This window comes from Bactrocera latifrons, unplaced genomic scaffold, assembly GCF_001853355.1.
Source record: "Bactrocera latifrons isolate USDA-ARS-PBARC rearing strain unplaced genomic scaffold, ASM185335v1 scaffold_49, whole genome shotgun sequence".
Classification (NCBI taxonomy): Eukaryota; Metazoa; Arthropoda; class Insecta; order Diptera; family Tephritidae; genus Bactrocera; species Bactrocera latifrons.
In genome coordinates, this window is record NW_017537145.1 from 1,259,677 (window position 1) to 1,276,023 (window position 16,347).

General features: G+C 35.9%; 1 protein-coding gene across 1 annotated transcript in view; it reads left to right on the top strand.

Annotated features, from left to right (window-relative positions):
- Nucleotides 1-16,347, top strand: part of LOC108973587 — a gene marked incomplete in the record, with an annotated part of 146,942 nt that overhangs the window by 49,430 nt on the left and 81,165 nt on the right. The window contains 1 exon segment of the mRNA XM_018940956.1: nucleotides 6,914-6,941.

A 16,347-nucleotide genomic window follows, 5' to 3' on the forward strand; every position in this document is an offset into this window, starting at 1 on the left:
ATTGGCGCCACGTAGCGAAAAGAAGAAACGACTGGCGCGCTGTTGTTAACTCGGCTATAATCGCGTAAGCGGTGACTACGCCAATCAAGAAGAAGAAGAATCTTCAAAAAATAAATGCCAAAGAATGTTCTTTCGAATTATAATAAACATTCCCCATTAAATTTGAAGTTTCTTTGTTTTTTATTAAATAAAAATGAGGAACCTCGAAATGGATCATCCTTTAGCATGTATATACGCCCTTACCACTCGCCACAAAAAAATAAAAAGAACTTTCAACAACAAAATTTTCTTTTCCTAGCAGCACGCACTGGTATTACCAATCAATGGGGCGAGCGCCCACATAAACCCATGAAGTACCCCTTACATAATAATCAGTGCTACATACAAGCCATACTCGTCCCCAGTTGTGAGATGGAATCTCGTCAAAACCAACTACGTTGATTTCACAAAGTGTATGCACTTGAAATTGCGGAAAGGAGAAGAATGCAATGAAAGAAGTATTAATTTTGTCCCAGAATCTTACACTTCCTGATTGAAGTTCTTATGGCTACATGCTTATGCTATAGTGCAGAGGGAACAAGTGCATACACACATTTATGTATGTATATATTTAGGGGTAGAGGATGATGTTGGAATGCTGCAGCGTTCGGCAAGTTCGATGAAGCAGGTTTTCCATTGACAGATGTTCAGAGTTCATGTGTATGTACTTAAGCATGAACTGCAGTTTTTAGTGTTGAAGTAGACGACCTCAGAAATGAAGTTTGTACTTCTAACTTCGTTGTGATATGCTCAAAAAAATTCCATGGCATGTGAGTACATATGCGCAATAGGTTAAAAGAAAGATGTTGATACACAGAAAGCAAAGTCTAATAAAACAGTCAGTATAAGGGCGGTACTTAAAATATCTTCTTCTTCTGGATAGGCGTAGGCACCAGTCGCGCAGTTATAGCCGAGTTTAGGACAGAACGACGGTCGTTCTTCCTTTTCGCTGTTTGGTGGAGGTCTTCCACTACTTTCCCGACGGGCACTACGTCGAGTACTCTCAGAGCTGGAGTGGAAACGATGAGTGACTTGTAGAATTTGTCGAGAGAGGACTTTACTTTTCAATTGCCTACTCAGTCGGGAGAATTTAAAATATACAAAGGTTTAAAGTGCAATTTATTTCATTACTTCTATAATTTTTAATTTATAATGTTGCGATTTTTGAATGAATAAAATTTCTAAGGCTTTGGAGCCATGTAAAACCTTAGATAATTGTTTGATGAAACAAAACATTCAAACTTTTGCCAACAAAACATTGAAATACCCCCTTTATTTTATTACATTGTATTTGTTTTCTTTCCCACATATATTTTGAGACACCCTAATCTGTTAACATATGTGTTAGTTGTCAATTTAAGCCTTTACAGTTGTATTGGTCTTTTACGGCCACGAATTTAATTTGATTTTGCGGTGATAAAGAAGTTTACAAAAGAATGAATAAGAAAAGAGCGACGGTCAAGAAAGTGACGACACCAACTAATGACGGACCGCACCAATCGTAGTCACGCCTGAAAGATTATGTAACAATTTCATGGAAATATTCTTACCTAAACGGTTAAGTAAAGGCAGTTGCTTTCTTCTGACGGAGTGGATGTAAATGTCGCCGCACATAAAAACCAGTTATCTAACAAAGAGGCTTGCCGAAATTACTTAACGGTGTTGGACATAAATTTTAAACGACCAAAGACAGATTAATGCCGAGATGTGAATGTGCGGAGAAGTGACAATCTAAATAATAGTGTAGAGAGGCCGGCAATGCAAAGCCCGAGAACAATAAATCCATTTTAAATGGAAGGAGTATGTAGACAAATTAAATAGATGAAGCTGTTCACAAGTCGTCGAGTTTTTTCGCAACTTTTATACGATGAAGATTATTTTCGTTTAATTTTCGTGGTACTTGTGGAAGTATAAGACGCAGTGTGACCCGAAACACTTAAGAAAGTAGTAGTTAAGAAATTTAATTTTTTTATTTCATTATATAATTTTGAATGAATGCTAATCTTGTGGGAAAGTGTCTTGATGAAGAAGTAAGATACATAGTATAAACCCAAACCTTGACCAAATACCATTACAAAATGTCTCTTGATGGCTGAGTGAGTTCTGATTGCTTCCAGTTAGTTCAGGAGTATAGTTAGCTTCTCTGCAAGAAGTTTTCGTGGAAAACATTCCTGTACTTGCATATAGCGGAATCACCAAAAAGTACAATAAAAGGAAATTCCTGCAAGAGAGTGACGATATACCACATTTGGGCAATCAGACTTTGGACGTGATTGAGTTTCGACATTCATTTAACGCTATTGAAAGAGAAGCCATTAACACCTTTCTTCAGTCCCTTACTATGAAGTTAAACCACCACTTATTACACGGACTGCCTCGTGGAATCATATTATATTTACTTTTGCACAATTGTTCCGGATATTGTAGTGGCTAAACTTGTAACTTACACTGCTTAGGTTAGGTTAGCCTGGTGGGCTCGTGAGCTATTCATAGACCAGTTATGGTCCTTAGCAATGCCAGATGGAGTGCCGTTGTCCTCAGGATCTTCCGGATGTCAGCGTTGACGTTAATTACAAGACGATCTGCGGCCTTACTAACGACACTATTCCCTTAAATGTTGAAAAGTTGCTCTATTGTTTCTGTGGTACCTTGCTGCTGTCATTTCCTGCTGTCACTTCGGTAAGTCAGACCTCTTCTGAAGGTATGTGTCGCCACCAGATTGTAACCAGTGAGTTCTAATCATGTTCCTAAAGTCTCTTTTATCAAGAGTAAGCAAGAAGTTTGTATATTACGGATCTACGGCTTTGCACTTGATCTTTGCATTTTTGCATCCTGATAAATCGTTCCATCGAACTTCAACGTTCCTTGCAATGCTCTAGTCCTGTTCGTTCGTAAACATAATGCTACTTTTACTTAATATGCTATACTAGATCTTAAATGTGTTATGAATGCTAAGGCACTAATTACCTCGTTACATGCCCTTTAGTGGGCCACCAACTCATCTAATATCCCTTTTTTTATGGTTCGACCCCGCCGACACAGATCGTTCCCTGGGTATCGTTATGCGACTTTGATAACAAGAGAGGTTGGTTTCTCCAAAATGTCAAGTGCTAAGATATTTACATACAGTCTAGATGTAGGATATATTTGGTACTCTAATGTAACCTATGATAGCATTTTCAATGCTAATCATCTTTCAGATTACTTTAGTTTGGATTAGTACCTATTTTTATACCCTAAACCTGGGTATATTAAGTTTACCACGAAGTCCGTAACTTTCAGAGGGAACGCGGAGAACTCTTTAAAATACATATACATATATGTATAGTATATAAATGATCGGTATGACGAGCCGAGTTGATATAGCCATGTCCGTCAGTTTGATATAGTTCGTTATTTCATCCAACGGTCTGTATATACGTGAACTAGTTCCTCAGATTTTCAAATTCCAATCTAAAATTTGCACAGATGCTAATTTCCCAAGCAGCTGGACCCGAAACGATCTGAGCCAAGTTCTTGTATAGAAAACTTTCTCATTTAACGAGCTATCTTCACGAAATTTGACATAGGTTATTATCTGAAGCAATTACTCAATCTCCGAAGAAATTGTTGAGATCGGATCGCTATAGCGTATTTAGCATACAAGCCGAACAATCGGAATCAAGTTCTTGTAAGGAATCTTTTGTATTTGTGAAGGGTATTATATCTTCGGTATCTACTGATATACTAGTATATAAAATGCTTATGCACGAGAGCCACGCGTTGTTCATGAATCATCCATAATTTCTAGCTGAAAACACGAACTGGAATAAACAACGGTGCATGGCAAAGCGAGTGAAATGCAAAATAATATTTTATTGGTTCATTTGAAGACTGAAGACCACACACAGGCAAAACAGTTAAAACAAACGGCAAAATAAACACAAAATGTGGGGAACAATGAGCACTCATTCATTTCATCAGCTTCGTTCATTGAAAAATTAGCGACTTTTTTGTGCTTCCAATGGATTTCGCTCGTTGTTTTGCGTTTTCTTTTGAATGCAATTGGAAATTTAATCTTTTCAGACGAAAAACATGCTGGACAATAGCAACAATGAGCAGTTTAACGTTGACTATGATGGGCCGGTTGGACCGTCTCGTTTTAGAGGACGTTTGAATATTTCAATGAGATTGATTTCATATTGAAAGTATAGTGGGCAGTTCAATAGCAGTCTATGAAAAAAATCTTAAACTAATACAAGTGTAATTTAAATTATCAAACAATCTTTCGAAATACACACTTAAATATATTAAAAAGGCGCTCAATTTACTATAAATAACTGTAAATCGCAAGTATTAATTTTGTGCTCAACTAATGCGAGTCACCCATGGCTCTTGTAAATCGGAACCTTGAACTTGACTTGGTAAACGCGTTCGAGCCACTTTTCATCGCAACCCGCTGTGTGGCACACAAATTTATTATGGTAATTTACGGTTACTGCCACGCGTTCGGGTGCCTTGTAAGCACCTAGCGCCGGACCGCCACTGCTATGTACATATAATATGTACTTTTTATGGCGATAATCTCTTAGAATTTAATTTCACAGAACATTGAAGCTTGTTGTCATAAATAAGCGACTTCCTGTCGAAGCTATCGAGTGTCTAGCGAAAATGCAGCTCGTGGCAAGCTCTTCGCCAACTGGCGGCTGAGTGTGTAGTGGCGCGCGCCAATTCAAGCCGACTGAAGTGTGCGACAAACGCGACTGGGAAACAGTGCTTAGACTCAAATCATTTATAAATATAATATAATGTAGGTACGAGTATGTTAATATGTTTGTTTGTGAGAATATCTTGAATTTGCGAATTTTCGCTTCAGCTAACTTGAAAGGCAGCGCTGTTGATTTCTTTGTGAATCAACATACCCACATATAGTATATGAATACCACATTTGGCTTATTTTTCTTCACATTTGCTCGAAATTTTATTTCTCCCACTTTACTGTGGTTGAGTGTAGCAAACCTAATTTAACGACTGTATGGTTTGGTTTTAATTAAAATCGTAGAAAACCCGAACAATAAATGAAGCTGCGTCGAAGACGAAAATAAAATGTTGGCGTAACTTTTAGTAGAATGAGTTGACCAAAGCAAAAACTGTAATGACGTGCTCGCAATTACATTCCTGGCAGTTAAAAGAGTATAATAGTGCTGCGCTTCGAGGATTTGAATACCATAGTAGACTGCTAAATATATGTATGCATAGAAATATATGAATATGTACTCTTAATGCCGGGAAAATTTTCAATCTACATTAAGAGATGAGTGAAAACGCTTAACTAACCTCGCGTCTACCGTCAGTTGAGAGAAATCGGTTGTACTGGGGAGTTTTTACTACTGTTAAAATATCTAAAGTTTTTCGGAAAATCAATGATGAGTGAGGAGGAGAGACGAAATCTCTCCTGTTGTCAAACAAACGGTCGTCGAACTTGCGACTTGACTTACACATTACTGTATACGGTCATAACTTCGAACTCGTAGATAATTTCGTCTATCTTGGAGCCAGTTTTAACAATAACAACAGCATGGACCTCGAAATCCAACACAAAATATCTCTTGCCCACAGATGCTACTTCGGACTGAGTAGGCAATTGAGAGTTGAAGTCCTCTCTCCTCGAACAAAGACCAAGTTTTCATCATTCCCGTTGCAGAAGCATGTATGATGATAACATCTGATGAGTCGGCGTTACGAGTTTTCGAGAGAAAGGTTCTGCGGAAGATTTATGATCCTTTTTGCATTGGCAACGGCGAATACCGAAGTCGAAGGAACAATGAGCTTTATGAGGTATAGTTCAGCGAATTAAGAGACATCGGAGCGCTAGGTCACTCCATTCATATTAATGAAAACACTCCGGCTCTGGGAGTATTCTTCATTTTCTTTTGCTTCACCCGTTGGGAGGACCAGCTGGAGAAGTACGTAGCTACACTTGGAATCTACAATTGGCGCCAAACAGCGAAAAGGAAGAACGACTGCCACACTGTTGACATGTTCTTACAGGGTATTTCCCATTTGACGGCAATGCCAAGGGAAAGGATAACTAGAATATAATAAAGAAATTTTGTACGCATACAAATTATGAGTTGAGATCGTAAATTGCCACAAAATTGAGATGCTAAATATATTTGTAGGAATGTATAGGTAGAAATATAAATGCACAATTGACCCACAAAAGCCGGTCTAACAAATTAAAAACGGTAATATTTTATGGCTGTAATGAATATAAAATATTGCTGTACCTATAACTTACTTTTGGGATTTTTGAGGAATTTATTGCGGTTTACGACACATTTTTTCTTAAAGTAAAATATATATTTGGGACTAACGTACTCTTAATTTCATCTTTAATATCTTGATTCAATGTTAGTGACACTGCCCAGACTGGAGGGTCAAATATGGTATTCAAAATACCCATTATAATTGTTGTCTACCGTCAATTGGGTGTTACATATTTTCGATTGGAGTTCAGTTCAGGTTAACAACCTTAGAAGTATAGATTTAAACAGAGTTAAAGATCAAAAAGTATTTGCCATATCCAGTCCTACCGATATTCTACGTATCTTTCTGAGCTTCCTCTTGCCAGGTGTACCGGCATGAAGTTAGCGTTTTCAAAGAAATTTATTGGTAGGGAACATTTGTTGTGAACGAGCTTTAATTTTTTTCTGTTCTTATATGTCTCAAATTTTTGACAATCGTCTTGTCTGTACCAATTAGTTTTTGTTTAAAAATAAATATTATTTTATTATTGTGTGTTAATTATGGTATATCTACTATAATACTGAAATTTGGCAGAGTTACATACATATATCCATGAAATTAACAATCTTTTCTGTTTATTTTTTAGAACACTTCAATATCTTTCCAGCTCACATGTAAGTTCCTTGTATTTATATTTAACACCTCTAGTAGATATTTCCATTTTATTACATACCGTCATAACCTCAAAAATTTACAATACGTAAAACGCTAGAACTTTTCGAGACCAAACCAAAATGGAGCATGTTTATTAGCTATATTTATGTGTATGTAATTGACGACTTTATATTTACGTAAACCGCATGATTCTTTGGGCGTTGGGCAAATATACCGAAATGACCATTAAGATATCCATTTCATTTTTACTTATGACTGCAGCTGCAATCTTAAGTGCTGAAGTCGTAAAATCATAGAGGAGTAGAATAACAGCTTTTGGCGATTTGGCTGTGCCGTCGCTTTAGGTCTTTAATTTTTTAGACTCCATGACGTGATTGCAGTGATTGTACAAATGAGCAAATTGCAATAAAAGCTTGAAGGGCCCGTTCTTTTATTTCAACCGTTGAAAATATAGAAGGTTTTTCCAAATTAACTTTTTCGATTAACTTATCTTATTAAAGGTGGGATGAGCTCAATGAGACTGGGCAATGTTACAATCTAAAATAAATTGGCAAAATTGCAAACTTCAATAAACAGAACTCCCAAGAGGTTCTATAAAAGTTACCTTGGATGTATGTTCATATGGACAGATATCAAATTTTATACATACATATGTAAAGTTATAATGAATTGCTGAAGTAGAAGGCAATGCCGCAGCCAGCTGGCTTATTATTTTAAGTCATTGAAGCATGACGCGACATTGCTACGGGTATGGTATAATACTCGACTTTGTTACTGAACGCGGGCCAAATTAGCGATCCATAAAAGAGAATCCAAAAGAAATTAAATACAATGTTTTCATCATGTTACGTGATCGATAGTTCCAACAGTTTTAATCTACTTATGCGCCGAAGGATCAAGAGTTGAAATATTAACATAAGTGGGATTCTGCTATATAAATCCACATACAGAAGGTAGCTTCAAATTTATTGATTACGATCCAGCGGCAATTAAGGCTATCCGTAGCGCCATACCAAGTCTTACTGGGGTGGGTTATGTAGCAGGTAATAACTAGACTTTCAGTGGGTAACTCGATTGATATCCTCTACAGAAGTACCCGCTCATAAAGGAGTAGAAGGAAACAACACGGCAGATGAACTGGCCCGGTCGAGGGATTAGAAATTTCCCTAAACTGTTCCAGGCCATTCAGCTCGTTCAAGGGCTGTTTGAAGCGATGTACCCTAGAGGAGCAGGTCTTGGAACATTAGCAACACTATATACATAAATTTACTTTAGAATTGGTGGACAGACCAAAAAGTTTCTACTTCAAGGCAAAAAGGAATTTAGTAATATTTTAGGGCACCTATACTTAAGACTCCACCTTGAAAAAATAAGAAAATTTTAGTCGGCGGAACGTTTAGGCGTGGAGGAGGATGAGTTGACGGAACATTATCTTTGCGAATGCCCAGCCTTCAGCCGGTTGAGACGTGCAGCTGGAAAAAATCAGGGTTTTTACCAAATCCACTTAGTTGCTGGATAAGGTTCAATTTTGCTACCACAATGGGCTTAATGGAGGGCTAAATGCGACTGCCTACGGTCTGGCGCTCATACCCCTCCCTTTTCAACAACTAAATGGGTCTCAATTTATTTGTATGTATATGTTTATTATTATCATGAAAAAATAAACGTTAAAAGAAAGTCATAATTAATCATTTTGCACATTTGTGGGTGAGTACTCATTACTGACTAAATTAATAATTTTTTTTCGTTTAAGATTTTTTAATAAATTTTCAGTCAAATTCACTTCATTATAACTTATATATGTATGCATATGTATGTAGCGATATGAACATACACGAGCAGTGATGCATGCAAACGAATTCCATTTCACTCAGACGTGAGTTCAAGGCCAAGCTTTTCAAAGTTAATGACTCGCTTGCTACTTGCTAATAAACTCCAATACATGCATACAAATGTATGTAGTATTTATAAATGCACAAGCGTTTATATCAATAGATGAACTTACAAAGTTGTGAAAAAATGTTTGAACGCCAAATATAATTGTAATTTTCAGTCCTTTGTTGTTAGAAAATATTGAAGTAAATAATGAAATATATGTAAATAACAAGTAAGGAAGGGCTAAGTTCGGGTGTCACCGAACATTTTATACTCTCGCATCAAATACCGTATTTGTGTAAAGTTTTATTCCGCTATCATCATTGGTTCCTAATGTATATATTATACAGAGAAGGCATCAGATGGAATTCAAAATAGCGTTATATTGGAAGAAGGCGTGGTTGTAAACGGATATCACCCATATTTCGTACTCTTCATTAGGGTGTTAAGAAACTATTATGTACCGAATTTTACTGAAATCGGTCTAGTAGGTCCTGAAATATGGTTTTTGGTCCATAAGTGGGCGACGCCACGCCCATTATCAGTTTTTAAATAAAGCCTGGGTGCAGCTTCTTTCTGGTATTTCTTTCGTAAAACTTAGTGTTTCTGACGTTTTTTGTTAGTCGGTTAACGCAATTTTAGTGATTTTCAACATAACCTTTGTATGGGAGGTGGGCGTGGTTATTATCCGATTTCTTCCATTTTTGAACTGAATGAAACAACTCTGTAGAGTATGGTTGACATAGCTATAGTAGTTTCCGAGATATGTACAAAAAACTTAGTAGGTGGCGTGGCCACGGCCAATTTTCCAAAAAAATTACGTCAAAATATGTCCCTCCCTAATGCGATCTTTTGTGCCAAATTTCATTTTAATATCTTTATTTATGGCTTAGTTATGATACTTTATAGGTTTTCGGTTTTCGCCATTTTGTGGGCGTGGCAGTGGGCCGATTTTGCCCATCTACGAACTTAACCTTCTTATGAAGCCAAGAAATACGTGTACCAAGAGTCATCATGATATCTCAATTTTTACTCAAGTTACAGCTTGCACGGACGGACGGACAGACAGACATCCGGATTTTAACTCTACTCGTCACCCTGATCACTTTGGTATATATAACCCCGGACTTACAAACAACCGTTATGTGAACAAAACTATAATACTCTCTTTAGCAACTTTGTTGCGAGAGTACAAATATTATACATAAATATATACATCTTATAATTATATACTGTATTTTTACCGACGAACCGATTTCGACTAAACTTTGTACGTGACATTTCTCTCTTATCTATTACACAATATATAATACTAAGTAACTTACCGAAAAGACTAACTCTGTGTATAAAAAATTGGTTGAAATGGGTAAATACTTCCCTGAGCAACCTTACACCTAATATAAAGATTTTCGAACTTCGCTTTGCCTTTATGCTGGATATATCGGCCGTTATCTGAGTTATCTCAATTAAAATTACAGAGCGTGTTTTACTCATAAAGGTGTATCTTTGTGCTCGAAAAGGTAAAATTGGGCGAAAACTTGTCCTAGGCCCTATGTAAATATTATCAGGATTTTCGAACATCCGTAAAAGTTTTCTCGATATGATTGGTGATTGTATGTGAGGCACTTTAGTGAAAAAAAATCTTTTGCTGAATATGTGTATATAGTATATGTATATATAAATTTGCTTGAATTCCAATCCTCTGGTTGAAATTTTACACCTTAAGGTATTTCCCTGAATTTGATTCTTGCGACTTGCGAGTGTATAAAAGGTTCGGTTGCCTTCGAACGTAGCCCCTCCTTACTTGTTTTATTATCGTATTGTTTTTATAATAGCCGCTGCGATTCACATAGCTTGCTCATAACTGAAATTGAAATAAATTTAAGCCGCAAAAAACAATTTTTAGAAATTTCTTAATCCTCAACAAAATGTTGTATTTTATTATTATATTCAAAGCATGAATATTTCAGAGTATTGCATTTATATACAGAAATCCTGTTAAATGATTAAACGGCCTTTCCAACTTTTTCTCAGAACTCTGCTTCAGAAGATTGCTATGCAAAAAGCTATATTGAAGCAAAAGGAAACTATTTTGAATGAAATAAATTGATTTTGGCGAAAAAACATTTTTTTAAAGTCCTGCTTACTTTGGAACGTACCTTGTAAGTTCGAATGGTCCTATCTTAGACCACTTTTTGAAACAATTGGGTAGGTATGTCAGATATAAAGAGCTGAATATACTCTTCCAAGGCGTCAATCATATCGAGCTGATCTAGACAAATTTCTTCACCTAACCCCATTAAAAATTATCCATTGACGTTTAAATCCCTAACTAGAAGTTTCCTTGAATAATTGGATTGTTTCGTTCGCTCTGTTCCAGCGTCGCCTTGTTGTAATGAAAGATAGTCCACATCAACCTCGGATCTATAACATTCTCCATTGACTGTAACATTATGGTCGGCTTCATATGTGAAAAAATGTGAACCGATGATCCCTCTGCCCATAGACAACACCAAAGTCTAACTTTTTCAGGAAGGAATGATATCTTGCGTTCCGACCAATAAATGTCCATGATTTGGAAACAATGTTCTGAAGTACTGTAAGTCAACTCATTTTAAAATGTTATGGCAGAAAAGTATTGTCTCACTGAAAACATTCATTAGAGCGACAAAATTACTTGCTATTCTAACTCCATTTATTGGTTTGGAAAGAAAGACGTAAAACCAGGCCGTAGGTGGCCGCATTTAGGCCATCATTAGGTCCATCATGCTCCCTGGTATTAGCCAAATTGAGCCTTATTCCACAAGTAAAAAGATTTAGTAAAATACATAGTTTTTTCACCTTAGCTGCCCAATGTCTCCCAAATTGAAGCTTTGAGAGCCGTGGAATGTATCATCCAGTTCATGGCTGGGCAATCGCAAAGGTAATCTTTCAGCGTCTCATCATCCTAAGTGATGCGTCCACTTTTCCAATTGGTGGGATCTTAAGGGTACGTGTTCTATAAGAAGCCTTATAATAAATCTAGTTTAGTTTATACCTGTTGATCGTTGGAATCAACAGTCTTCGAAGTTTGCCTTTCTCTCTGTTTTAGTTTATAATAATACCATTAAATCAAAATTGAGTTAATAATTCTTAAGTTTTGCTTAGTTACTCGCTTTTGGAGGGTAGTTAAAAGTTGATGTGCAATAGATGAAAAATATGTGGTATTTTACTGTTACGGTTTGTGTACAGAAGCAGTGTGTGTGTTGAAGCAGTCGGTGTCTGATCACGGGAGCAATAAATTTCATTGTCAGCAGACTGTGTATACTTGTTATTGTATATCTTTTAATTGCTGGCGACAAATGGAAGTTTCGGAGCAAAATGTGATGCATTGCTGTCTGTTGTCTCAAAAGAGTGCTTACTTATGTACACATACCCAATAAATACCCATTTATGTGGTATATTATAAGTAGTAAGAGTATGTATGCATGTGCACTTGAGCTATCAAAATGATGAATTTGCAACATTTGCAGTCAAAAAGCTTACAACGAATTAAATATGCAACAAATTCGGCACAGATGTTCATTAACATAGCTCCAGGTGATAAATGCTGAACAAAGCGAATTTCGCAAATAAAAAAACAAAACAAAAAANCCAGGTGATAAATGCTGAACAAAGCGAATTTCGCAAATAAAAAAACAAAAAAAAAAAAAAAAAAAAAAAAAAAAAAAAAAAAAAAAAAAAAAAAAAAAAAAAAATACAAAAAAAAGTAGAAAAAAATACTGCGAATACAACAAAAGCAGAATTTGACAAAAGCAAATTAAATAACATAACTTGTGTATTAATTACAATTTTTAATTTGCAGAAATATTCACGGTGATGAGATAAATATCACCATATAAAATGTAATGATAGAATCAAAACATTCCCATTTTGGCCTCAAACAATTATGAAACAACTTTCCCAGCGATTGGCAGCCAATTAATTCTACGCTAACTTTAACCCTGGCTTTCATGTTCAAGCACAATTTCCGGAAAATATATAAATAAGCCGCACCTGTGCAAAAAATAATAAAAACCAGCAACAACAATCACAAAATATGATAAATAAAAGCTCAAGAGCGTATTTGAGCACACAGAAATTGTTCATTCACGCTCGCACGTCAGCGTTCTTAGATAATTCATACTAAAAAGGCAATGATGTCAGACTCCGAAAGCAACTGCGTTCAGAGCTAGAGCCGCCTCCGGCTGTCTATTCACACGATTCACTCAAAGATGCGCCGCTGTTCGAGTACGCAAAAAAGTTAGAAATTAAACGCGCTACAAAAAATGGCTTGAAAAAATTCGTCAATGTTGAAAGTTGTTATTGAATCGTGTTCAAATTTATTTGTATGCACACAAGTGAACACAAAGCGACAACAAATATGTACCCATGTACATAGGTATATACAAGTGGGGGAATTCATATTTATTATACCCTAAACAGAGTATGTTAAGTTTGTCATGAAGATTGTACCAGTCAAGAGGAAGCGTCGGATACCCTATGAAATGACCCGCGTGCTGAGCTGAATCGATTTACCCACGCCCGACTATGTGACGTCCGGTTTGTATATATGTAGTATATATACACCCTCTGTTTTTGGGATACTCATCTGAAATTTCGCAGAAAAAAACTTGCCTTGGATTGCCTTTTAATTGACGAGATATCTTCACGAAATTTGACACCAATTATTGCTTAAAACAATGGTTCAATTTTCGATGATTTTATTCAGATTGGATCACTATAGTATAAAGCCGCCATACAAACTGAACGAACGGAATAAAGTGCTTTTATGAAAAGAGTTTTCATTTGATGGGATTCCTTCAAGAAATTCGTTATGGATTTTTGTCCAAAACAATGGGACAATCTTCGAAGAAATTGTTCAGATCGAACTGCTCAATCAAAATCAAGTTATTATATGGAAACTTTTCTATTTGTGGTATTACAGCGTCGGTGTAACCGAAATTAATGATTAGTCTTGTTTGTATTTTGGTTTTTATTTTTATTTTGAACACAAGTATAATTCGTATAATAAACAATTACTAATGATGCATAATTCAAGCTAATTGTTGTTGCTATGTTTGTGCAGTGAGTTTTGCGCTTGTTTTGTGGCGCTTTGGTCACATGAAGTCGTTTTAAAGCAGTTGTATAAGTTATAAAAAATTAAAATTTCAATTAAATTTGTGGTGTATGTATGTATGTGACATTTATTGTTATAATCTTAGTAAATAATTCTAAATAAATCGGACGATCGTCGTGGTTAGTGTTGAGAGATGCGCACTAATAACTGATCCGCATACGACTTTTGTTTCGCTTTGCTTCAGACTTTTGCTTTGACAGCTAAGTTCGATGTCATCCATAGAGTTTTCCCTGCTCTGCAGCGAAATCGATTGCTCTAGAACCACTATGTATCACAGGTACTATTAGTCAACCTATTTTTTTTTTATTTTTCATATTGCTGTTTTATGAGGTGTCAATTGTCAGATTTTATTGAGAACTGTTTTTTGGCATAGTACTATTTCAACAAATACAGAAAAAAATATTATTTAATTTTTTTTCTTGTCTTTTACTCACTTTTGAATTGAGCCATTACTATAATTTTAATTATATTTTAATTGCGATGTGTTTTTTTGCGATTGTCTACTTGTTTCACCATTTCTTCATTTCATAATTCTTACTCACAGCTTGTTTTGCGCTTAAACGTGACAATGACTCTAAATTTAGAATACTGTACAATGTGTGTGTGTTCATGCCCAAGTTGAGACACGCTCAGGCATTTCAAAACACGAAAACTACTTTTTACATAAATTTATTTATTTTAACGCTGAATAATAATAAAATTCTTGTCATATAATTCGCTTTACGGGTTGAGGTAATCGAGTGGAATTTTTATACTCTCGCAACAAAGTTGCTAAAGAGAGTATTATGGTTTTGTTCACATAAAKGTTGTTTGTAAGTCCTAAAACTAAAAGAGTTAGATATAGGGTTATACATATATACCAAAGTGATCAGGGTGACGAGTAGAGTTGAAATCCGGATGTCTGTCTGTCCGTCCGTCCGTGCATGCTGTAACTTGAGTAAAAATTGAGATATCATGATGACTCTTGGTACAAGTATTTCTTGGCTTCATAAGAAGGTTAAGTTCGTAGATGGGCAAAATCGGCCCACTGCCACGCCCACAAAATGGCGAAAACCGAAAACCTATAAAGTGTCATAACTAAGCCATAAATAAAGATATTAAAGTGAAATTTGGCACAAAGGATCGCATTAGGGAGGGGCATACGGTATTTGATGCGAGAGTATAAAATGTTCGGTGACACCCGAACTTTGCCCTTCCGTACTTGTAGTTGTTGAATTTATTGAAGAAAAAATATTTATTTCATAATATTAATAATAATTTAATTATTATAAATTTGAGTATGACAACTTAGTTATAGATAATCAAGTTTGTTGTGGAAATAATTTGAAATAATGACAAGAATATCAAACTTCAAGAAGTTTACTAATTACTGCCATAAGTTCAGTTACAAACTCTTTTTGAGTGTATCACTAAATTTGTCCAGTTGATCATAATACACTTCAGAATTAATCTTCTTTGAAATCCCACAACACAAACAGACAACGTAACTTCCTTTTTTTTGTGACTCTCCTTCTTCGAATTAGACTGAGCTTGATAAGTAAATCGCGGTCGTTAATGGGACGAATCAAATTTAGTGGTGAGAAATCTTGACCATATGTCAATTTTCGAGATTATTCCTATAAGTTTCGTGTGCTTGTAAATGGTCGCGTTAAACAAATTTTATCTCTCAATAAATTCTAGAGTTGTTGTTCCACTATTCGCAGCGGGCAACGACTTTATTTTATCCACATCGGCTTCAAGAGTCTTTATAGGACGTGGTGCATTCTCAAGATAGAAATTGATGGAACGAAATTGGCATTGGCCTTCGGTCAACACATCTTCTACGTGCACAGCACATAATGTTCGCCTTATTTGAACTGCATTTTTACCATATTGATAGAAAAACAGTAAAATATACCGATAATGATGCTCCAGTACATGAGTAGACACACCTTAAAATTAAAATATAGATTTTTTTTCGGCGAATCTGCTCTCTACTACGGAACATTTGGCCACTCTACGAGTTCAGCTATATGCTATAGTCGTCCGATATCGCCGTACTTTGTCTATTTATGCATTTTTTAGGGTCTCTAAAGTTTCTTTTTAAGCGTTACGAACTTCGTGGCAAACTAACTCTGTACATGTACATACTATATATAGTAAGATTTACCGATCTCAGTGATAACTCTCCTCTACCCAGACACTTGAGGTCTTGCTACTCACGGCCTTCACACACCAATTAATCCTAGCAAACCTAAACAGCATTTAGCGTCATAAACGTCCAAATAGTTCATGCGAGAGTACGGTCCTCGTAACGTTGGACTTATTAATAGTCTTTGGAACAGTCAACTAAAAATCTACGCTCCTTTCAGGACTGAAGAGGTGAACTATGA